Source organism: Ascaphus truei, chromosome 2 (genome assembly GCF_040206685.1).
Source record: "Ascaphus truei isolate aAscTru1 chromosome 2, aAscTru1.hap1, whole genome shotgun sequence".
NCBI classification, from domain to species: Eukaryota; Metazoa; Chordata; class Amphibia; order Anura; family Ascaphidae; genus Ascaphus; species Ascaphus truei.
Genome location: NC_134484.1, coordinates 460,026,837 through 460,052,538, shown reverse-complemented (window position 1 = coordinate 460,052,538; position 25,702 = coordinate 460,026,837). Strand labels below are relative to the sequence as shown.

The following is a 25,702-nucleotide window of genomic DNA, read 5'->3' as shown; positions in this document are numbered from 1 at the left end:
TTTTAACAAATTTATTTTAATTATTAATATTTTAATAATATGGTGTTTCTTGAGGTTTAGGGTATTTAAGGTGTAACATAGGACCACTATGTTACCTTCACTTGAGATGATAATTATAAGTAAATGAGACCCATGAAGAGGGTTAGATGTGTGTATGTTATTACTGTTGCATTTCTTATTAGCTAATTGAATGGCTCTAATATCTTAGTTAGATGTGCCGAATAATAGTACACATATCTCTCCTATTTGTTTATAGGATAGAGGGTCTACTTATCTTTATGGAACCTATTTGTCTATATATGTTCTATGCAGTGGCGGTCACACACACCTAATACGACAGAGATGATTAACTTTATCTCTCATTTATACATTTGAATCCAAGGTAGTGGTGACATCTTTTGCATGTTATATATATTTTGATATTATTTCATCTTTAATGTTGTTTTGTGGGTTCCTTAGGTTTATAGTAGTAGGGTATATCCATTTAATTCTTACTCAGTATTTCAAATTGTCCGTTTTTATGTTTTCTTATTTTGTCTATGTTCGTTTTATGATTAAAGTTGTGGTATTCAATGTTTTTTTTATGGCAGCCAATCCTGGCACCCAGTGAGCTCTGTTGGTTGCGAGCGCGACTCAGGCCTGATTCGCGCAGTAACAATGCGACTCGGTTACGGGGACGCTGGCCGATGACGTCACTGGTAGCCAATTTTGACGCGGAAATTTTAAAGTTAAAATGTATGTCACTACGTGTCTCCCTACACCTTGAGAAAGTCCTGCGGGATGAAATGCTTTGGTGCGTGATCCTATACTATTGCAAAGCTGACCAATAAAGGATAATATATATTTTTCTCCTTTGCCTGGAGTTGCCCTTATTTTTGCATTCTGGATGCTGTGAGCTGTGCTCCTTCTTTCTTCTACTTACCTAAATACTAACACCGTTTGGAAATAATACATTTTGTAAGATCAATTACTGTATAATATGTATAATAGTATGTAGGGGACAACTATGTATAACTACTGTAGGTGTATGTAACATATCATGTTTATGTTTGTTATTGTGAGTCCATGTATTTTATTGTTTGTATGTTTGAATGTAAAAAGTATTTTTTTTTTTTTTTTCCTCTTAACTCTGTGCTGTTAATTGACCAAATGGAACAAGGTGACTGATTGGGGAGGGGGAGGGTCATGTGACCTTTTTTTGTGTATAATACTAACAGCTCAGCTGCATTGGGCAGGAACTGCATTAGGCAGTGAGGCATTTAAAGTGAGGTTTTTAAGTGATACAGTTAGACTACAGTTTGACTAGAGGTGACTGGGGACTGCTTTTTTCTGCAAACTCTTTAACTCAAGACAACAAATGATAAGCTATTCAGATCACACTATGATCCCATGCTTGTTAGCCTGCATAGTTTAACCCCCCACCCCTTTACAACTTCTTTCACTGCAGCCTCTCCCAAAACTGACTGCACAAAACACTGAAACCCTGAATTGACCCTAGCATTGCAATGCAGCAAAACACATGACAAGGTACAGGTTCACCCCTGCTGTTTAGTCTGCACACACTCACTCTGCTCATAACAGCTCCATGCAACACTGCCTACCTCTGGCATCATGAACCTGCTATGTCTTCTAACTTTTTTCTTTCTCCTGGCCTCATGGAGATGTTACTCCCTCTCTCCACTACAAACTCCTCCATCCTGGCCCGCACCCAACATCACCATACACCCTGGACTACTCAAAAGCCTTTCATTATCTATGGAATGTTGGTGGAGAACTCTAAAAACCAGCACACCAACCACTGCTCACTCTAATGGAAAACACCACAAATTTACAACTTGTAAACAACTACCCAAATTTCTTCTCATACTATTACTCTCTCTAGCAGGTGATATTGAAACTAACCCAGGTCCTCCCATTTCAGCTCTGCCCCATGCCCCTGAGAATTCCACCTTTAAATTCCAAAAAGGGCTATCTGTCGCCCATATAAACATCCGGAGCCTGCTGCCCAAACTAGACGAACTAAGGGCATGGTGCCTTATGCATAAACCCAAAGCCATCGTTCTTACAGAAACATGGCTATCCTCTAAAACCCCTGATGCAAATATCGCCATTCCGGGATACTCCATTTTTAGGAGAGATAGGTCAAAGAGAGGAGGAGGGGTGTTATTTTATATTGCAGACACCTTACAATTTACACTGTTACATTGCCCACCAAGTCCACCCTCTTTTGAAACTCTAGTTGGCAAAATCTGCCTCCCCTTTTCTAAGCCCATCTTGCTTGCTGGCATCTACCGCCCCCCTAAAGCCCCTCTACAATCCTTGACTGATATCACCCAATTTCTTGCCTCCATTTCCTCTCTGAATGAGAAGAGTGAGCTGCTAGTTCTTGGGGATTTCAACTTCAATTGGCTTGACCCTAAAAACCACAAAATCCAGATACAACTCAAGTCACTTAACCTATCGCAACTCATTTCCCAACCGACACGAATAAACCTGAAGTCGCATAACCATTCCTTGCTAGACTGGATTCTCTCCTCAAACCCCAGCAGAATCCAATCCTCTGGCATCCTTCCTGACATTTTCAGTGACCATGCAATAGTGTACTGTGTAAGGAAAATTAAACCGCCCCATTCAAGCCCCAAAGTTCTCCTCACTAGAACATTTAAAAACTTTAACCCACAACAGTTTCTGGATGACCTTACCAACTGCCCATGGCACAGAATCGATTTAATCCCCGACCCTGACTCTGCGCTCGACTATTTCCAATCCGAGTTCTTAAAACTCTGCGATACCCATGCTCCACTACGCAAAATAAGGGTACGGGGGGCCCACCTTCCATGGGTTACACCTGACCTTATAGCACTCTACCAGTTCAGGGATGCCTTGTGGAAAAGCTACAAAGTAACTGGCACTACCAAGGATCTCAATCACTACAGATGCCTGCGGAACGTGTGCACAAGGCAAACAAGGCATGCAAAAGCACAATATAACTCTGACAATCTCCTCCAGAATACATCAAACCCAGCTAATTTCTGGAAGGTTATCAACAATATATTCCAGCCTCCTAACCATCAACAACCAAGTAATATCACTAAGGGGGATATTACTCTGACAAACCCCACTGACATTGCAAATGCATTCAATGATTACTTTGTGGGGTGTGCCACTAACTTATTAGCGAAACGCAGCACAAACCCCAAACCTGAATCTCATCCTGGGAGTACCCCTATAGTCCCACCCCCTCCCAACACTGCCCACAATTTTCAATTTAGCCCAGTATCTGAAGAGATTACACAAGCGCTCCTCAAACTAAAACTAAGCAGCCAATGTGGACCCGACTTACTACAATCTAGGTTCCTACGACTTGGTGCCCCAGCCATTGCCAAACCAATTGCGTCCATAGTCAACTCTATCCTGTCTGCAGGCCATATCCCTAAGACCTGGAAAACTGCCAGAGTTGTCCCAATCTTGAAAAGTGGGGACAAAAACACTGTCTCAAACTACAGGCCAATCTCACTTCTCCCAATTCTATCCAAAGTTATGGAAAAATGTGTCCACTCCCAATTAAGCGATTTCTACACCAAGACAAATTTCCCTAGCCAATTCCAGTCTGGGTTTCGTCCCAAACACTCCACCGTAACTACCCTGCTAAAAGTTTGCAATGAAATCCAGTGTGGAATGGAACGGGGACAACTCACTGGTGCAGTATTCCTAGATTTTGCAAAGGCTTTTGACACAGTTGATCATGCTATCCTGCTTAACAAACTCCAGAGCTCTGGAATAGGGAAACATGCTTTAAACTGGTTTCAGTCCTACCTATCAGGAAGATCCCAACATGTGTCCATCTCAGGCTCTAACTCCAACCCCCTGGATATCACTTGTGGTGTCCCGCAAGGCTCTGTTCTGGGGCCCCTACTCTTCTCAGTGTTCATTAATGATCTTCCCACAGCTTGTAAGGAAGCCTCAATACACATGTATGCAGATGACACAATCCTGTATGCACACAGCCATAGCCTCTCTGACCTTCAACACATACTTCAGTCTGACTTTTTGAGACTCGAAAACTGGATTTCCCAAAACAAACTGTTTTTAAACACTGACAAGACTGTAACAATGGTATTTGGGACCAAGACTAAATTTGTAAAGCTTCCAGTGACTGAGCTCCTGATTAGAACCAACGCTAAAACCACCCTAACACCTGTCACTAGTTTTAAATACCTGGGCTTATGGTTTGACTCCCACTTAACATTCGGGATGCACATTGATACCCTGACAACCAAGACCTATGCCAAACTAGGGGTACTTTACAGGAACAAATCCTCCCTAAGTCTCCTGGTCAGAAAGCGTATTGCACAGCAGATGCTAATGCCAATTATTGACTATGGAGACATAGTATATGGCTCGGCTCCTCAAACCCACCTTAGCAAACTTGACACCCTCTACAATTCAATTTGTCGTTTTGTTCTCCAATGCAACTACAACACACATCACTGCGAAATGCTCAAAGAACTAGATTGGTCATCACTAGAGTCTAGGCGCAAAGTTCACCTTTCCTGTCTCACCCTCAAATACTTTCTGGGCAAGCTACCCAGCTACCTGAACAAGCTCCTCACCCCTACCACATGCAGTACCTATCACCTGAGATCAGACTCCAAAAGACTATTCATGGTCCCAAGACTCAGCAAAGTATCCGGACGTTCCTCCTTCTCCTTCCGTGCACCCCAAAACTGGAACAACCTACCAGAGACTCTCATATCCACCACCAGCTTAAGTTCTTTCAAATCTAAGGCTGTCTCACACTTTAATCTGGTCTGTAACTGTTTCATACGCTCATAATATATATTTTCTTTAACTGTGCATGCAATGTCTTGTATATAAATGTATACCTTGTTCATTTATGTAACTGTATTTGTAACCATGTATTATTTGTTTTACTCTGTGCCCAGGACATACTTGAAAACGAGAGGTAACTCTCAATGTATTACTTCCTGGTAAAATATTTTATAAATAAATAAATTGTGTTTTTATTCGTTTTATCACTTCGGAAATGATTTTATGTCAAATGATGTAAATTCTGGGTAAATTGGAAGAAAGCTGCCTGTATATAAGGGGCAGCTCTCAGAGTGTACGGATACACTCTCCTGACGAAGCGCAGTTTGCACGAAACACGTTGATTGTCCTTGCGGAGGACGAATGACATCACACGCAGGACGCGGCTCCAATCTCCCCACCCCTTTCCATCTTGTAGCTTTTGGTTGTGCTGCTTGAGCTCCGCGACAGGTCCTTGTGTAGTTTTTAAGATTAGTGTCATCTCCAAGCTCTTAATTGGATTTGGTTTGGAGGGGTGCTGACTACCATGTGCTACTTGGAAACACTTACCATCTGGGAATCTGAGGGATGTGGGGGACTGTGCCGTATTTGATGCAACACTACCTATTGATGTAAATGCTGTACTTTTTACATTTATCTAGAAAGTTGTTAATAATGATTGAATTTGTTTTTAATTGCGCTTCTCTTTTATTCTCGGGGCGAGTGGGTTTTCCTCTAGTTTATCGAGCCCTGTGCATAGTTTTGTCAACACAAATATATATAGATATATACTGTACCAACCCATATATTTGTGTTGACAAAACTTTTCTCATTTGAGGAAAACATATAACATTATTTGAAAGAACTACTTTGTGATTTTTTTACTTTATCTGTTATAGTATAATAAACATTCAGAAACGTTTACTTCTTGGATAGTTTGCAAGGTATAGAGGCTACTGTACGTTTTCATGTAATTATTGGCATCCTGTTATTGGCACTGTGACGATAGGGGCAATGTGGCTCTTCTAATAAAGGTGACGCTCAGTCATTGCCTCATCATCTGGATGATGAGCATCCTATCGTGGCTCATCTGGCCAGTTGTGTATGGACAGTATAACATGTTTCTAGCTTTATTATTGTTGAAATGTTTGAGTTGATGTATAAACTTTGTATTCTTTGGTTCTTGGGCATGCTAGGCTGGTAAAACACTTAACAAGCCTTCAGGCTCAGCTGGTCCCATAAGGAGGTTGTGGACAATGGAGGGGGAGAATGGGCAGTCCTCCTATTTGGAAGTTGTTGATCTGATAAGAGGAGCCATTGTCTGCCCAGACAGAGAGGCACCTATCTCATCAAGAGATAGCAAGCCAGCACTGGGAACAGGAGTAGGTAGGCACTTTTCTCATTGGCCAGCTCTTAATTCCTGCCCTCCTTGCTTCAGCCTCTCCATCACGCCCCCTGTCCTGATTGACCAACACAGACGAGCCCTCGGTGATTGGTTGCTGGCCTGATTTCCATGTGTGTCTATGGAGACGGGAAACCAATAAGAGTTGCAGCTGGTTTCAGTACAGGGTGGTTGCTGACTGTAGCTAAGGGGGGGCTCTCCGATGTTGTGCTAAAGTGACCTGAAAGCGAGGCTGTGTGCTCTTCTACCATGGGAGATTCAAATATTTGCTGCTTGGCGACTTGCATCAAGCGATACCTACAGACTCCGAACCCTCACAGTAGTGGAAGTTATTGTGGTGACGCCGGGCACCTTGACCGACTTGGATTCCCCCTGTATGGGCCAAGTCTTGTGAGTATAGCTCTGTTGTGATATTCTGTTTGGTCTACTGACTCTAGCTAGAATAAATATAGTTTTATTTGACTTTGGTGTCCTGTTGCTTGATCCGGTGGAATAGTCCTGGTCTCTCGTGACAAACAAACAAATAAGCTATTGTTATGGGATTCTTAGGGACTAACACAAGAATGCAACATCATGAAATAAAAATACAGTGGTTACATACTGTTGTACTGGTTTATAATATCTGGGGACTTCTACAATGAGGTACTGTGTATGATTCGGATAGAACCTGGAAAGTAAATGCAATTAATATTAAAAAATGGTCGAGCTAGGATATTAATAACAGAGGTCCCCAGAATGCACTGCAAAACAATTCAAGAAAACTAACAACTATTGCAGAAATCTCCTTATGATTATATGTAATCGTTGGCAGCCTGTAATAGCACCGTGATATTTGTAAGATTAAATGCATTAGGAAATGTACCTTAGGAATACCAGCGATCAAAAGGAATAAACAAACACATTATTTACTGACATATTTCACTACTGAGTGATACAGTAAGTATTAGTGAACGTTTCGTTATTTACTTTAAATTTAACTTGTAATCCTGGCTGTGGTACTTTGTACAGTATGCTGTGTTTGTTTTGCAGATCCATTGGATTGATAGAATAAATAAATCCCATCGCATTCAACCTGAAATATTGGCTGAGACAAAGCATTGCTTCATCCTCCAGTTGGCTCAGTACCTTCCATGGACATTTCTAAAAAAAGAACTACACTCTCTGGGGGTTTGTATGGTATTGAATAGTTGGCAGGTGGTTTTGCCCATCTCTTGAATCACTCATCTATAAAAAGTCTGCGTGAACCCCTAAAATGAACCTAGCCTTTCATTTTAATGTATGACTTCATGCTCAAGTAATGCAACAGCTGCTAGGTTTTCTAGGTTGTTGAAAGGATGTGTTTCACCTGTAAGTAAAACAAGATAAATCAAATTATGAACACAGACATGTGTGTTTTATATTCAATCATTTATGACATTGCTGTCAATTATTCGGTTTATGTTGCAAGCATGCTACGTGAAGACTGGATTAAGTGAGCAGTTACATTTCTTTAATGTTTACATCCAATCAGTGTCACCAATTTAAAAAAAAAAAAAAATCATAGCTATATGGGCAGAAGTCAACTGTTTGATTTTTTTATATGTTTTTGGTAAACTTTAATTGTTTCATTGTAGCAAATAATTGAAATGTACAGAGACGATGTCAATTTTTTCTATCTATGACCAAGAAAGATGAGATGTAAAATTATTCGGGGCCAATAATATAACCAGTGGCCACATACACTAATGTTAAGTGAAATTATGCCCATTCATCAGAAACCATACCATAAATGTAACACCTACTGTAGATCACTAAGCTAAAGGAAGCAGTAAATGTAATACTTTTTTTTAAAATATGTATTCAAATTACCCCATAATAAATTATATTTAGGTGGTATTCACAAGGCTGACCCTTATACCTCTCAATTAGGCATTATGTACAGTATACCCCTGTTCCAAGCAAGATTACATTGGTACTAAAAGGTTCATATCATGGACCAAAATGTTGGATGTCACCATGATTACCCAGACTTGGAGGCAACTATTTTAGCTGCATTGTGGTAAATAGCTTTACAATTTTACTTTGGTATTGAAGTGCCTTTACTCAATGGAAATATATATTGCAATATGATTAATGCTAAAAAAATATATATGGTTAAAATCTGTCAAATTATCATTCTAATACTCTCTCAGCAATCAACCTACAGCCCCACAGACCCATACTGTATGTGTTACTTGAAGAGAAATGTCCAAATTGAGAAGAATAACCTAATCTTAGAACACTACCTACATTGTTTCTGAGGTTGTCAACAACACAATGTCATCCTACTAAAGTATTTTTACCCAGAAAACCAACTTTTCTGCTAGTTCTGGTTTTTCATTTCACATTGTCACTAGACTCTAGACTATTACAGAAGGATTGAATGTTAAACTTGGTGAAGACAGGCCATTGACAGCTTTTAACAGCCATTTTGATTAATATGGAGCAATAAGTACTGAACCAAAGCATCCTATTGGTTGACCCAGAGAACTAACAATGTTAAAATATATTTTTATGGAAATCTCAAGCTTGCCCGGTCCAGAGAAGCTGTTTTATATGCTCCAAAATGTTATATTGTTTTTTCTCCAAATTGTTTCCAGACGATGAACTCATGCATGGTCAATATTAAAAGTGTCAGTAACTGGACAATAAAAGCATATCAACATATGGAAAGCACATTGAATGTTTTTATAGATAGAGAGCTAGGCCACCTTTCTGCAATACGTGGAATTTTATGTTTATTTAATCAAACTTATGTAACACGTAGGACAGATACAGAGCAGCTGGTCTCACACTAACTGTTTGTCTCTCTCTAAAGTTCTTATTGAACAATTCCGCAAATTAATTGTTTTGAAGATGATTTCACAAGTGAGGAAGTTAAAATACTATTTTGTTTTCGGGAACTGCATCCTGGATGTTAGTCATCAAGAGCAGATGCCAGTGATACATTTGTTAACGTTGATGGAGAGCCAGAAGTTAAATAACAAGTAGTAATTGGGTTCATAGCAATGCATGAAACAGCTGACATCAGATTGCCACAACTGCAATTCTGTACAAGCTTGAAGCTCTCAATACAGCATATCACTTAATAACTAATAGTTGTGAACGAAGCACACAAGAGTCAGAACTGCAAAAAGATGATTTGTTTTTAATCCATAAGCAGAACAGTTACAAGCATGTGACGTTTCAGGGTCTGAGGAAAGGGCGCGTGTGTAGGGTGGGGGGAAAGGGCGCTTGTGTGGGGTGGGGGGAAATGGTGCGTGTGTAGGGTGGGGGGAAAGGGCACTTGTGTAGGGTCTGAGGAAAGGGCACATGTGTAGGGTCTGAGGAAAGGGCACATGTGTAGGGTCTGAGGAAAGGGCGCGTGTTTAGGGTCTGAGGAAAGGGCGCTTGTGTAGGGTCTGAGGAAAGGGCACATGTGTAGGGTCTGAGGAAAGGGCACTTGTTTGTACCTGCTCTTCTTATGGATTAAACACAGAGTAATCTTTTTGCAGCTCTAATTGTTGTGCGCTCCCTTCACAATAACTACCACTTGAACCATTAGATCCAGCTTTGAGATACCGGGATGAAAGGAGGATGCGAGAATACCATATTAAGTTATTTATGAGAAGGGGTGTGTCATTTTTTACATATTATCTAGTATATCACTTAATGATTGTACAGTAGAAGGCAGTCATTACAGAAAAGGGTATAGGCTCCATGGACAAGGGTGTAAACACCCATGTGCAAGTCTTCCCACAGCAAAGATCTCATTTACTCTTACCATGTCTTCAAGAAAGCTGAAGCTCACCACATTTATAAGGCGGGAGAGAGCTAAACTTGGATGTCACATAGAAAAAAATCTATATTGCAAGAGCTCCTTGTGAGACTTTTGGGATTGAATTTAGTTGTCTAGAACAGTGGTGTGCAAGATTTTCTGGGGACGGGGGCATGGTGCTTACAGAGGTCCTGTGCTCTTCCCCAAAGCATTTAAATGAAATGCCTCTGTAAGTTAGCTTAGCTGATCTCCGGCGGTTTCTGGCGACGCGTCACCATGGCAACGCGGCATCAAATTATGCCATGGGGTCACATGACATCGCGTTTCTGACTTCATGATGTCAGAAACGGCGGTGACAAGGTAAGGGAAGGGGGGGGGCGTAAGCATGGGGGAGAGAGCAGGCAAGGGGGCGCAGACTAAAAAGTTTGCACACTTCTGGTTTAGAAGCTGCAACGATGATAAAAAAAATGTATTTTTTCCATTTAGTTAATTGTCTCTTAAGTTGTCAATATAATGTAATGCTGAAATGATGCTTTGGGGAAAGGATGGCAAGGCAAAGGTGTACAAGCTATAAGATGCTGGTGTCAGAGAATCTGTATTGGAGGTACAGTAAGGAAGATATGTACTGAGACTACAAGCTACAGTGTAGCAAAGCATTTTAAAAATGCTGTAGGACAAATGGATATGCCAGTGTGCAAATTCCTTCAAAGAGCATATGCAAAGAAATGAATATGCTTAAAAAATTAGGCAAAAAAGCAATTTAAGAGCACAAAGAAACTTCTGAAACATTAAGTACAGTAGCATGTTGACCATTTGGGAAATGCTTCTCTGTTTGATTTTCTACTTGGATTTCACAATGACACCTACTGGAAACAGATTTAAATCTATGAGAAATATATATATGGAATAATTGTAATCTGCGGAATAAAACTAAACGGATTTGGGAATTGTTTTCATACAAACTCTCCGTAGAGGTCGTCTTTAAGTGCGAGAGCTCTACCATTGATGCCCTAAAAGAAGGCTCTTCAACATCCAGTGGGACAAAACCACCCCCAAAGTCATGGAGTGGCCCATAGACTCTTTGCCCATGCTACTTTTATAGCAGTTAATAAAAGTAGCTAAGTGCAATTTTTCACACTGTAACTCACTATGAAGCTAACATGTTATAATGATGCCTACATGATGATTTTAAGTCATTTTAGATATACATAAAATGATGTTGTTGTACACTTTGTCCCTTCTACCTGTTATTTGTTTTCTAATCCGGCACTTTGGAAAATGAGTTGAAGAGTACTGGCCCTAAAAGGTATTTACAATGAATTTACACTTCTCCGGGACCAATGTGGCTCCATAGTCAGTCAGTCTAAATATTCTTAGGATCATCACTGAGTGCAGCTGCTTTATTTTCTATTATTCTGTGAAGGTGTTAAGAGGCCGGCGACAGGACGGCCCTGACAGACGCACATGGGAAACCATATTGGAAACCACTAAGCTACATTAATAAGATATCCTGCGTGTGTGCTGCAAGAGATTTTTTCCTTTGAGTCTATATAGTAACCCCAAGATCCTTGAACCCCCACTACATTGGCAACTGATGGATGTTAGATGAAAAACTCTAAATAGCCCTTGACTCAAGTGTGTGATGTGTATATACAGGGATTGTATTGAGAGTCAGGGTATAGTTAGTAATTAGTAAATTTCCATGCCCCACATATCCCATCCTTAGGCCTTGGTACATCCGCCCCATTCCTGGGCAGATAGGCCTGAAACATCCTGGACCTGTAACAGTGTCCTTACCCAGGGGGTCGAGCTAAAAAGGAGGGAAGCAGGACCAATGCAACTTGAGATGCCCCAAGGGAAATGGGGACAAAAGCTGAAGCAAAAGGTAAAGATATGGGTGCTACAGGCAAAAACCTAGTCAAGGCAACAATGTAGTAAGCATGCAGGTGCCGTGCACACCAAAACACGCAATCAAATTAATGCAAAAAAAGTCATTTAATGACTGAACACAGTCATAAAGATCCAACAATCTTTGGACAGATGAAGATAGATGGTGATGGAGTGCCGGTGATTACATCGCAGGTCGAGAGCTTCCAGATACGCCGGGAGTCGGAGGGTGAAGACTTCTAAAGGTAAGTAAAATAATGAATGTATGTAAAAGTCTTTTTTCAGGTTTTTTTAATTATAATTATTTATTTTTATGTTTCTGATTGCCCTTTGACTGCTAATGTATTAATCTGTGCCCCTTTAGGGTACAGATAAATACAGTGACAGCCAATGCATTTTTTGGCAAATGCTTATTTTCTATTGATTGTTATTTTTTCGATTTCTGTTTATTGTTTAGATAAAATTATTTTGAAATTGGATGGCCTGTTTTTAGTACATTTTTTTGGCTAGTGGTTTTATTTCTTTAATTGATTGGTTGGATAGATGTTTATTTATTTGTATTCTTATGTTTTGGAATAACATAATTTGAATTCTTTTGCTGTTTTAGTGATAGATTAATGTAATTGATGTGTAGTTGAGGCTTTTTAGTTCTTTTATTGTTGGGATGTTTAGGTGCTTGTGTATTTCTTTGATTATTGTGTATTTTTGGCCTTCATTATTTTTATTAGGTTGACCATTGAGTGCTATTGTGTCTTATCATGCCCATTTTATATGGATATGATATACCACTGGGGCCAATCAGTGGGTACAGGGTGGGTATAGTGGGGCCGGGGTGGGTGGTTAGGCCTCCCGGGTGGGTAGCGGAGGACGGGGGTTAACCCCTTAATTACTATAGCGGTTATTAACCGCTAAGGTGATTAAGGGGTTAGGGGCCATTAGATTGTATTTTTTCTTGTTTTATTGATGGCATCGGGGGACATGGACCTGCAGTATGCTGACAAAGATGCCATTCGTGATGGCAGAGGTAAGTTGAACGTTGTATTTACTTTATTAATGCTGGCTGGCTAATGTTTGATTTTATAATGGGCAAATGCACTATTATCCATATATGGATAATAGTAATTTTGCCCATTACTGTACTGTATATGTTTGGGGTGGGGTTGTTGGGGGTAAAGGAGGTGGGTAGTAGGGTTGTTGTGTTTTAAAGCTGAGCATTAGAGACAAGCTCTATATCTGTGCTCAGAAAAATACATCAGCCATATTGTAATATAAATCCAAGCCTACTGTAACATCAAGTCCACATAGTAAAAGGACTTCAATCAAATAAGGGCTTGCTTGTAGAACTAGTCAGATAATGCTCCGATTAGGGGGAGGAAAGAATAAAAATTACATTCATGGGTTGATCCTACAGTGCAAAATAAATGCACAATGAAACCCCAATAAGTAACTATATATATATATAACTATATATATATATACATAACCAGTGGTCGACAAATCACCAAAAAATCTACTCGCCACCTAGTACCACACGTGTGCTGCTTGTGCCAATAGGAGCTCGCCACGATGTTAAATCCACTCGCCTGGGGCGTGCAAATGTATAGGTTTGTCGAACACTGTATATAACTATATACAGTATATATATTTAACTACTATATATATATATAACTATATATATATATATATGCAAATGTAAATACAACTGTATGCTCATCTGCATGTCTTAGGCAGGTCTGCAACCCCGCCTTTCCCCATTATCACCCAGCACACAGCACTTCCACTGCAGCAAGGGATTCTGGGAAATGACATGCAAATGAGCACACAGTGCCACTTTTTGCTTCAAAAAACATTTTTAACATATACATATATACATATATATATACACAGATGTAGCCAAGCTCACCGCTTACCTCCGCTACGGGTGGGGGAGCTGCCGCTTGTCAGGGAGCCAAAGCAGTAGAGGCTGTGGCCGGCAGTAGTAGCGCTGGAGCTCCAGAGCTCCAGGTCAGGCCGGCAAGGCAGGGGGCAGCCATCTTCCGTGCCGCACATGCGCAGGACGCAAGCGCGCCTGCTTAGTCCCAGAGTGCGGTGGCCATCTTCCAAATGGCTCCGTATGGGACTACAAATCCCAGCAGCCTTAGGGGCTGCGTGACACGTGGGGACGGATAGCTAATAGGGCTCTAGAAGAAGGAAAGATACATTTGGCTCTCTAGGTACCTCGCGCTCAGTCGGCAGAAGAAGGCAACTAGAGAGGTAGTGTCCAGGGAGCAGTGCTTCCCTGGACTAGGCCTAGGTTTGCCCCTTAGGCCCCAGCTAGGCCCTGAGTCCCCATCAGTTGTGGTTGCAGTAGGGCAGGCCCCAGATAGGGACACTTCCCTTAGTAATTACAGTTATAGTGGTATTGCACCAGTGTATATATACACACAATAACATATGCAGATCTGCACATGCAAATGTACAAAGATAGAGAGCGTATACGCTTTTATATTGTTATACACAGCTGAAATTGTAGATCTGTGATCCTTTGCTTGTATCGGTGGGTGGTTTAGCCCTTATAATGATTGGCAACTCTAACTTAGTTCAAAGTTACACACTCTGCTGAATCTTACACTTTATGCTTAAAAATAAGATGAAGTCTGGTGTTGACGTTCATATAATTTCTCTCATCACCGTGTGCTGGCTGCAGATGGTTTGTGATGATCACATGCTTGTTTGGCAAACTTTTCTTTCTGACTGTCCAAATTAACACCTCTTCCTTTTAATAAACTGGATGGCCAAGTGGGTTTTGTGGTTTGCATTGGCATACCACAGGAAATGTGTCACAATTGCAACTGTTACACTGTCTGCCAATTGGGCGAATGAGTGAGTAGATATGTTGTTTGAGGGTTGCTATGCAGGGCACGAGTAATGGTGTGGATGTGAAAGCAAGAATCATCACCTGTGAAATAGGAACTGCAGCTACCAGCATGGTCACAGCTTGTAGTTGTAGGATAATATCACAGGACGTAACTACAGGGAGGGTTAGTGGATGCATCAAGCAGCGTCCAGTGAGGCAGAGAAAAGAGAGAAGAATGGTTCAAAAACGAGATAAGCTGAATGCCTATGAGAGAGTCAAGAGGCTCTCACGTCTTATAGAAAGCAAGAGAGAGTCATAGAACATGCAATAAAGCACCAATGACAGCCAATTTTACCATAGTAATAATTTGGTGGTAGTTTTAGTGGGAATTTGCATGTTGTTATCATTAGAATACTATTCCCTGAATTCCAATTTCTTTTGATATCGGGCTACCGCCAAATATTATCAACAATTTTTATTGCGTACCCCTGGCTGGCGTTAGACCTTTCTCCTCTATTTATTTAATGGCAATTATATACATATGTAAGATCACCTAAACCAACCAGAAATAGATGTTAAACATTTATTTCCATAAACATTTTACAAGTTATTAACCCTTAGAAGACCAAGTGGCAAGATAGACATGGGCAACACATTACTGGCTGAACATTAAGGACTACTAAGAGGTCAGGAAGGAATTTATTTTTTCCTCTTATGAGATAGCATTGGGTGATATTTCACTGGGATTGTTTTATTGCCTTCCTCTGGATCAATATAGTGTAAATACGTATAGGATAAAGTATCGTCTAAATTTAGCACAGGTTGACCTTGATGGACATATATCTTTTTCAACCTCATGCACGGTACTCTCTAACTATTGTATGTAACAGTGTAATACATTCTGAATACTACACTAACTACCCTTGCATACCCTAGCCCAGACCCACACAGCTCTATTAAATCAGGGCTCATAACATATTGTAACGTTACCTAAAACAGGAAGGGACATTATTTTCCATGAAGTTAACGCGTATCCTCAAAGCTAATTTTATGCACAAACAACAGCCGTTCTATGTGTGACGTTAAACATGTCTTAGCGTTATTCATATTCAGACACTGACATATGTCTTTGGTTTCAGTTGGGAGAGAGATGAGAGGGAAATGACGCTATGTTTGTTAAGTCATGCCTAACTGTATTGTTACACACATCCAGATCCGGGTTGTGAGTAATGCCTCATTTTCATATACTTTGCATGTAATTATCACTAAGGGCAGTTACAGTTAACGCAATACTCTTTAAGGGAGAAAACATGACTTTAATGTACAGTATGTTATTGTCCTTTGCAGATAGACCAATAGTGTTCATTTGACGTTAAGGTTAACATCTTTGTGGATCTGAGCCCATAGAGGCTTGTAAGGCATTGTTTGGAAATGCCTTACTAACGTTTAAGGCAAGTAAGGGAATAACCACTAGTACCACCTCCTATAGACCTAACCACCCTTCCTAGGACATCTACCCCCAACCTAACACACCTAACCTCCCCCCCCCCCCCACCACCATCTACAGGAAATATGTAAATGCCTCCTAGCCAAAGCTTGATAATAGGGCTGTAGGTTTAGCTTCAAACACACAAAGAAAAAGGCAAATACAAATTTGAACATCAGAAAACAATATGAAACATACAATACCAGAGCCAGAGACAGGGGGGGGAGCTGGGACAAATGTCCCGGGTCCGTGGCTGTGGGGAAGCTGGCCGGATGGTGCTGGAAGTTCGGAAGTTGGATCTGGCCTCTGCATCCAGCTGCTGGGCCTCTGGTTGCAGGCCCCAGACTGATACCTGGTGCCGGGGTGGGGCCTGAGTCCTTTATTGTACTCGATATGCCACAATTGGTTTACGGTCAGACGTCGGAAAACAAGTACAAGACCTGTGTATTATAACTGCTCTTATATAATTGTTACACAATCTTAAGAACCTTGTGATTCTCAGCAAAGGATCACTCATCATACAGCGTGTGTATAATTATATATATATACATATATATATACATACATACATTACTCATCATACACCCATATATCACTCATCATACAGCGTGTGTATATATATATATATATATATATATATATATATATATATATATATATATATATATATATATACATATATATATATATATATATATATATATACACGCTGTATGATGAGTGATATATGGGTGTATGATGAGTGTATACATATATATATATGTAACGGTATTTCTGGCCCGGCCTGACCCACCCAATCTCACATTGGCCCCTGTGGTCTAACCGGCCCCCAATACCGTATGGTAGTGTTTGGTGGTGCACCTGTTGGCAACAGGACTCCTGAGTCTCCCGCATGATGGTGTGTGGGGAGGACCCGTCCAGACAGGCAGCTGAGGTAGTATGCTGAGTCTCACCTAGTTCCAGTGCAGCGCCTCCACCTCATCAGGGTCCCTGCATCCGCAAGGGGATGATCCTGTTGAGGAACTCCTCCGTGGTGCTCCTCTCTGTACATTCACTCCACACATGTACACGAGAGGGTTTCTGAATGAACACATCTTTATTGAGTGATGTGGGCTAGCTGCCCCTCGCAGTTGAGATCTAGCCTCTCATGATTATTCACTCTGCTTCCCTTCAAAGGTGCTTCTCTCCTTAATAGGGATTCCCTATCCCCGCAGGGATCACTGCCCTGTGCCAGGTCCCTGGACACAGTCTCCTCTCAGACTACTCCTCTAGCACTCCTGCTAGACTTGGAACTCCTTCCTCAACTCCTTCAGAACTAACTTTAGAAAACAGTGCTATGCCTTATGTAACTTCTGAGGCTGACACACCTCTGACATCACTAACCATGGAGTCAGAGCATGTGACCAGTCCCATCCATACACAGGGCACCCCACCAGGGTGTGAGGGCAAACCTCCATAATTACTGCTGGCATGCCCACAACTTACCAGGCCTTACTGTCAGCAGGAGAGATGACTGTAGCCATTTTACATGTCCGCTACATATATATAGTACAATACTTAACAATAACTCTGCACAGGTGTGTGTCAGTGACAGTTGAGTGGGTAATCCAATCCTGTAATGGTGCCACCACACCATGGGAGCTCTTAATGAACTAAGGTGTTGCAGGTAGAGATGGGTGAATCCGCCCAAAATCCGTTTCTCGGATTTTCTCGCATTTTTCCCCCAAAATCTGTTTCGCAGTGTAAAATCCGCAAATGGATTTGGTAAATTTTAATCCGCATGGATTCATCAAAAACCGCCATTGGATATAATCTGTTGACAGGATTCTAGAATCCAATCCGCAGATTCAGCAACTCATTGGCGAATTCTTCAAAATCCGTCAATGGATTGTGAAATCCGCGGAGCATATTGGCAATAATAATAAAACATCTGCAAAATTATATGGGCATGGTGTACCACTGTGCCAATCAATGGATAGAGGGTAGGCGTAGTTCCCCAAGGAGGGTAGTAAGACATCCCGGATGGGTAGCGCTAAGATGATTAAGGTGTTAGGGGCCATTAGTTTGTTAATTGATTGTACTGTTGCTGCCACTGAGGACACGGACGCGGAGGATGGTGATGAGGATGGACTTCATCTAGCAGGGGTTCATTTACTTTATGTTAGCTGGATAATGTTTTATTTTTAATGGGCAAATGAGCTATTACCCAGATCTAGATAATAGTAATTTTGACCATTATTTTATTGTGTGTGTTGGGGGGGGAGGGGTTTGGGAGTAGAGGAGGTGGATAGTAGGGTTGTTGTATTTTAATGTTTCTTGGGGTAGAGGGATTGGGTAAAGGGGGTAGTTGCCCAAAGGGTGGGTGGTTGGGCCTCTCAGGTGGGTGGCAGGAGTGGTTAACCCCTTCATTATCATAACCGTTACCACCACTATGGTAGTGAAGGGGTTAACTCCTCCCGCAACCTTCCCACGTCATGCGACCGGGAGATTTAAACACACAGGAGATACCGGCACCCCATACCAGGGCCTGTAACTCGGGAAGCAGGGGGCTCCCGGGGCTGAAATTTATGCGGTTCAGCTCCAGAAACCCCCAGGTACAGTGTTATTAAAATTGAAATAAAAACACTGCATTCGCCTATAAGAGCTGTGCATGGAGATGCGTCTCTCTCTGTGCAGCTCTCCCCGTGCAGCTCTTACAGACTGTGGCCAGATCACAGGGGGGACAACTGAGGAAAAGGCTGAGATACAATCGCTGCTGCTATCCCGTACGGTATTGGCATTTTCCTACCTCATGGTTTGAGACTTGTGGAAAGGCTTTCAGATTCTTTCTGAATACCGTGATAACATAAATGACAAACCGTTTGATGGGGTCTTTTCAAACCGTTCGAGATGGCAGCAATTTTATTGAAGCTACTAGAATAAGCCCCATTGTTTTGGAAACCTATGTCGCAGGTGTGTCATATCTGTGAAATAGTACACCGTCTCCTATTGTATACATCGATATTCTGTTACTGTCAATATATTAAACTTGATTTCAAAACTTTCATCGTTTATTCTACTTATAGAGTGCTGGGATCCCATACATTTTCTCCAAGGAATATAAAGACAAACAATGAGTAAAGTTGCTAAATGTCGTTTTGAAAATATACATTGCAGCATCAGCAGCACTACACTGTATACTTCTAAAAAATGCTGCGCTGGAAATAAATAGCATATTACATGTAACAGATGATGCCTCATTTATGTTACATGGATTAGCACGGGAATATGAGCGAATGTGTTTTCCTACGGTGGCTGATCACAGATTCTCTCACCAGGGTTGTAAATCTAAGCACTTGTCTTGCTTCCTCCAGCCTCGTAGTTTATAGTTCATATAATTTAATATCCCCTTCAGCCTCCTAACAGTACTATGTATGCAACAATTCGGCATGACTCTCATGCATTGATTTGGTTTTCGTACTTTTAAAAAAAATCAGAGCAGAGGCATTATTGTATGCAAAAATCACACCAGACACAAATATACTGTAAGGTGGTGGTAAGGCCACAGTACAAGTTACTAAACCAGCATAACAGCACAGAACGTAAACCTTTACATAGTGAAGTTAACCTGTCGCCTCTCAGCCAGGGAAACATACAGTACTTCATAAATAACAATGGCTCATTCTCCCAGCCAGGAAATTCAATTACCATGACAACCAAACCAATAATTGAACCATTCCTGAACAAGCATACTCACAATCGTCTTTTTAACCCTGCGCTGTGATAAACAAACTCCATTTTTTTTTTAAAGAATTAACAGCATGTAGGGGGGTGGAGGGGGGAATCTTGATCCAGCTTCTCAGGTGAGTAAGATACCCTTGTCTCTGCATTTATTTATACCCCCAAATTCCCTCCTGAACTTCACTCCTCGCTGCATCCCCACTTCTTCACCAATGATCCCCATTGCCCAGCAACACAGTTTACACCAATCCCTAAACACCTGACCTATCTCTACCTGGTAAACCCTCACACCTGTCCCACTGAAATTACTCTAGTTCAGGCCTGCACAACTCGTAAAGTGAGACGGGCCGAACTGCTCCAAGGAAAAAAAAATTGGGCCGCACGGATAAAAATATCATCATCATCTTCATCATCATCATCATCATCTCTCCTCCAGCACCTCTCATCATCATCCTCATATCTCCCCCAGCACCCTTCATCATCATCCTCATATCTCTCCCCAGAACCCCTCACTATCAACCTTTGCGATACTCCCCACCTATCTCTCATACCCCCATCTCTCCCCTCACCCACGCACATAATACTCCCCCTCCACATCAAACACACAATACCCCCCTGCATACCACACACATCCCACCCCCCTGCACCTCACATCATTCTCCCCCCCTGCACCTCACATCACTCTCCCCCCCTGCACCTCACATAACTCTCCCCCCCGCACCTCACATCACTCTCCCCCCGCACCTCACATCACTCTCCCCCCCATGCACCTCAAATCACCCCCTTGCACCTCAAATCACTCCCCCCTGCACCTCCAATGACCCTCCCCTATACCTCTAATGACCCCGCCTTCATCTCCTCCAGCACCCTTCATCTCCCCCTGTACCCTTCAGCTCTCCCAGCACCCTTCAGCTCCCCCAGCATCCTTCATCTCCCCCAGCATCGTTCATCTCCCCCTAGCATCCTTCATCTCTCCCAGCATCCTTCATCTCCCCCCAGCACCCTTCAGCTCTCCACCCATCACCCTTCAGCTCTCCCCCTAGCACCCTACATCTCTCCCCCTAGCACCCTTCAGCTCTCCCCCTAGCACCCTTCAGGTCTCCCCCTAGCACCCTTCAGCTCTCCCCCTAGCACCCTTCAGCTCTCCCCCTAGCACCCTTCATCTCCCCCAGCATCCTTCATCTCTCCCCCTAGCACCCTTCAGCTCTCCCCCTAGCACGCTTCAGCTCTCCCCCTAGCACCCTTCATCTCCCCCAGCATCCTTCATCTCTCCCCCTAGCCCCCTTCAGCTCTCCCTCTATCACCCTTCAGCTCTCCCCCTAGCACCCTTCAGCTCTCCCCCTAGCACCCTTCAGCTCTCCCCCTAGCACCCTTCAGCTCTCCCCCTAGCACCCTTAAGCAGTCCCCCAGCACCCATCAGCAGTCCCCCAGCACCCTTCAGCAGCCCCCCCCCCCCCCCCCCACATGCCTACCTGATCGTGACGGCGGCAGAAGAAGCGGCGACCGGCCTCAGCCAGGAGGAATGGGGGGTGGGGGGCGTGCATCACGGCAGCGCGTCAACTTCTGGTACTGGAGTGGGCTGGGGAGCAGGGGGCACGTCAGTGCATAAAGCAGGCTCGGGGGAGGATGCGTCACCGCATCATACTGGGGGGGAGAGGCGTCAGCCCTGCATCGGGTGGGGGGAGCGCGTCAGCCCTGCGCCGGGTGGGGGGAGCGTGTTAGCCCTGCGCTTGGTGGGGGCAGCGCGTTAGCCCTGCGCTTGGTGGGGGCAGCGCGTCAGCCCTGCGCAGGGTGGGGGAAATGCGTCAGCCCTGTGCTTGGGGGAGTGGAGCGCATCACACAGATGGAGCACGATCCTTCCCTAGAAGGGGAGAGGGTTAGAGGGGGCAGTCGCGGGCCGCACAGGGAGCGGGCCGTATGTTGTGCAGGCCTGCTCTAGTTGCTCACTAACCATTCAACATTCAGACCGTCTTACCAAAGTGAATCAGGTGTCATCCACAGTCCCATGTTGCCCTTTGGCTAATTGCCTCTGGGGCTTTCATTATTATCTATCCATAATTTAAATGTAAACTTTTGAGACTGTCAAAAATATGGGGAAGGACAATAAAGTTCTGACACAGGTATAAAGGAGGCGTGTCCTCATCCCTGTGCAGTTATTTTTGTCCTACCAAGCTGGGGGAAGTATGTGTTTCTCCTTCCATGCCACTTTTTATAATTACTTTAACATTTCAGAAAGGCAGATTACCTTATGGCATTGAGGCGGGCTGCCTGTTATTCTCCCGAGGTTGGCCGTTTTTAAGCGGATCCACGAGGAAAGGACCCCTTCACTACCAGGGTTTTTCACCCTCAGATAATTGTCCACAGATTGGAGTCAGGTACAGTGCTACTCCGCAGGGTGTCTGGGAATGTAGGATTCCCTCTCCTGCCACTCTCAGGGAGGCTAAAGCATGCTACTTCCGCTTTGCACCATAGATTCTGGGATGACCTAGTGCCTGTTCCACACTCTGGAGGACCGAGGGCATCATGTTAATGACATCACTTCTGCTCTTGTGGGATGCTGGAAAAGCATGGAAGCAGGTTCAGCCAGGCATGTATAGCCCCCTTTCCCCCGTGTCCAGGGAAACTACCTGTGGTGCTTTTCCTGAGTGGCTTACAAGAGGCCTGATCCTCTGCTTAAGAGGAGCCTGGGGTGACCTCTTTCACTTACACACAGCGTCTCCATCTGAGAAGGATCCTCACACAGTGGGATAGCCCCTCCCAAGACAAGAAAGCAGTAACTATACACAATACTATAAAGTAATATTTACTGAACATATAATCAACCAATAACTACACAACACAATATTAACCACATGGGGTATCCCCACAGTAATTGGGGTGCGGTAGCACAAGTGTCCCTGTGTCCATCCCACAACGTCAGTCCCCACCCAAAGTGTAGGGAGTAGTGCTACCCCTGAGAACTGTTGGTGCACTTGATGTTATACCTTCCCGGGTACTGCAGTACCCGGGTACCGCCGAGTGGCCAATGATCCACCTGATGTAAGTCGATCCGGTCTGTCCAACGAAGGTGTCCGTCTCTGCGTGGGGTGAACTCCCGCTGGAGGGTCTAACTTGTAAGAGTCTCTTAGTAGGGCCTGGGTATGGTCCCACACCGCAGGCCGCTCACACCGCGTGTGTCCGTCACAGATGTGCTGGCTACCACTAATGTGCTACGGGGAACATCCCTGACTTGGGGCCTTCCCTACAGCACACAAGTTAACAGTGATGGGGGTCTAGCTGGGACCTAAGTTGGTATCTGGCCTAGTCCAGCGGAGCACTTCTCCATGGACCTTACCTCACCCCTTGCTGTCCTGCTCCTGACTAACTCGTGGTGCTTCTCCCAAACAGTTAAAGGATTCTGTTCTTGCAAAACATGAAAAGAATTGCATGCAATCAGCCGCCTGCATGCCCCACAATGTGGTATACTGGCTCTGCTATACTATAGTGGCTTTGTAAGACTGCTCTTAAGCAGCTAAGTGGTACTTATATATTTCAACTTTGAAGATTGCAACCTGCCTACTCCGTGAGTGGTTTGCTTGTGTTGCTAAATCTGGACTTTACCTGGTATTACTGCTTCCAAGCAAAAAACAGTCAGCTGCTCATTAATCATGTCTGTTTCTATGATACAAACAACAGAGCACAAATCAGAACAACCACAGTTAGATTCCCCAGCTGTTAAACCTAAGAAATAAACTGCAAAGTGCAGGTTAAGTTAAGATACCAGCATCTCACTCCAAAAGAGTGTGTGTTGCTTGTGTTGCTAAAGTTGCAGAGGAAGATGCCACTTCCCTTTTAAATGAATTTGTGGGCTGGATTAAATCCTCACTCATGCAATCCTTTGAGAAGCTAGGATCCCGGCCTAAATTTAAGCGTACCAGATCTCAAGTTTTGGTGGATGGGGAAGATGACAGTATATTGGACTTCCAAGATCTGTCAACCCTGTCTGACACCTATGATGGTTCCTGTTCTGATGAAGTGGAATTCCTGAAAGATAAAGGATCATTCAGAATAGAAACAATTGAGAAACGAATTAAAAATAGCGGATCACGCTGAATATTGAAGACCCGAAGGAACAACTAGGGGTCTTAGATTAAGCATTCCTTGGTCCTAGGAAGGTAACTAGATATTTTCTGGTCCACGGTAAGATTTAAGATATTATTAAATCAGAATGGAAGAGAACGGGAAAATGTGGTGTAACAACAAGGCATTTACAGAGAATGTATCCATTCCAAGAGGAAGACTGCAGATCATGGAGTGCCCCTCCTAAAGTTGATGCAGCAATTGCTCCAATAGCAAAGCATTCGTCCATTCCCTTAGAAGATGGATCTTCATTCAAAGATCCAATGGAAAAACGTACAGTATTGACAGCACACTATAGAACCAATACACTACTCTGGGCACAGCGATGAAACCAATGACTGCTATATACAGATCTCAGATCTTTAGCTGGTGTAATCATGATACATTACACCACTGCGAGCAACAATTCCTCAGATCCATTAATTTCTAGAGCTGGGATTCAAAAAAAGGCTCAAACCCGCCTCATTAAAAAGGTACAAATTTCTGCTTTAGGCACCCTTATCAATAAGAAAATTGCTCTCAATCCGATGGTCGCCAGATTAATCAAAGCAACCATCAGAATCAAACCACAGATGAAAACTCCCATGTTCACATGGAATTTTAATCTGGTGCTAGAGGCATTCACATCTACAGCCTTTAAACCTTAGAAAGACCTAGCTATTGGTAAGGACCTTACCACGTGGTATATCTCACAATCCGATTGGTTCCAGTACCATGTGATGGCAGTATTTTTTTTAAAAAGGTATGACATCATCCCATAAAGATGATGTCAGATCCTTTTTTTAAAAAATGGAACGTCAAATGGTACTTCAACCATTCAGATCGGGGACAATCTGATTGGTTGTAGTACCATGTGGGCAGACATTTTATTTTAAGGATGTGACGTACCTCCCTGGAAGATGACATCACATCCTTAAAAAAATACTGTCACATGGTACAGCATCTAATCGGATTGGAGCTGTACCATCTATGTAAGGCCTGTCCCGTCTAATTTGAGTTTAAGATGACGAGACAACATCCCCATATGGATTTAATGGATAACAAGTACAGAAGATTGAAGAAAGAAAAGAAAAAAAGAAGAACTTACCTGAAGCTGAGGATCATTGCGTCACGGATCGAGAGCTTCCAGATGCATCGGGAATCGAAGAGTGAAGACATCTAAAAGGTACAATGATAAAAACATTGAATGTATGTAAGGCTTGTCCGGACACCCCCCACTCACCTCCACCACCCAGCCATGCCGAGGCTCATCCGGACACCCCCCGCTCACCTCTACAACCGAGCCACGCCGAGGCTCGACCGGATGACACCATCACACCTTGCACCAGATAAAGCTTGGTTGTCCGACTTAATAGAGCAAATAACATCATACCAATCCTATGGTGGAGTGGTAAAGAATCGCTATCAGTGTATGAAGCGTCATGGTTCAACTCCTGCATGGTATGCTAAAATTATTAGTGTAGAGGGGAGGTGTGATGTGTGAAGTGTATATGTGTGTGTTTGCCCGTTAGCAATAAAGCATTGAATGTTATAAAAATTAAAAAAAAAAAACATGGAGATGTGCGCTGCGCACGTGGACGCAGCCTGAAGCAGGGAGAGAGGAGAGAGCTGCAGAGAGGAGAGAGCTGCAGCTGCCGGGTAAGACCTCACATGGCGGCCATTTCCTGA

The 25,702-nt window shown here is 43.0% G+C and overlaps 1 long non-coding RNA gene across 2 annotated transcripts in view; it reads right to left on the bottom strand.

The window, feature by feature from the left end:
- The window catches only part of LOC142488806 (uncharacterized), a 34,386-nt gene extending 12,787 nt beyond the window's left edge, over nucleotides 1-21,599 (bottom strand). For both annotated transcript variants that reach the window (XR_012799672.1, XR_012799673.1), the window contains exon 1: nucleotides 21,388-21,599. This is a non-coding gene — a long non-coding RNA (uncharacterized LOC142488806). The remainder of the gene's footprint in view (nucleotides 1-21,387) is intronic.
- Nucleotides 21,600-25,702: the final 4,103 nt, after the last annotated feature.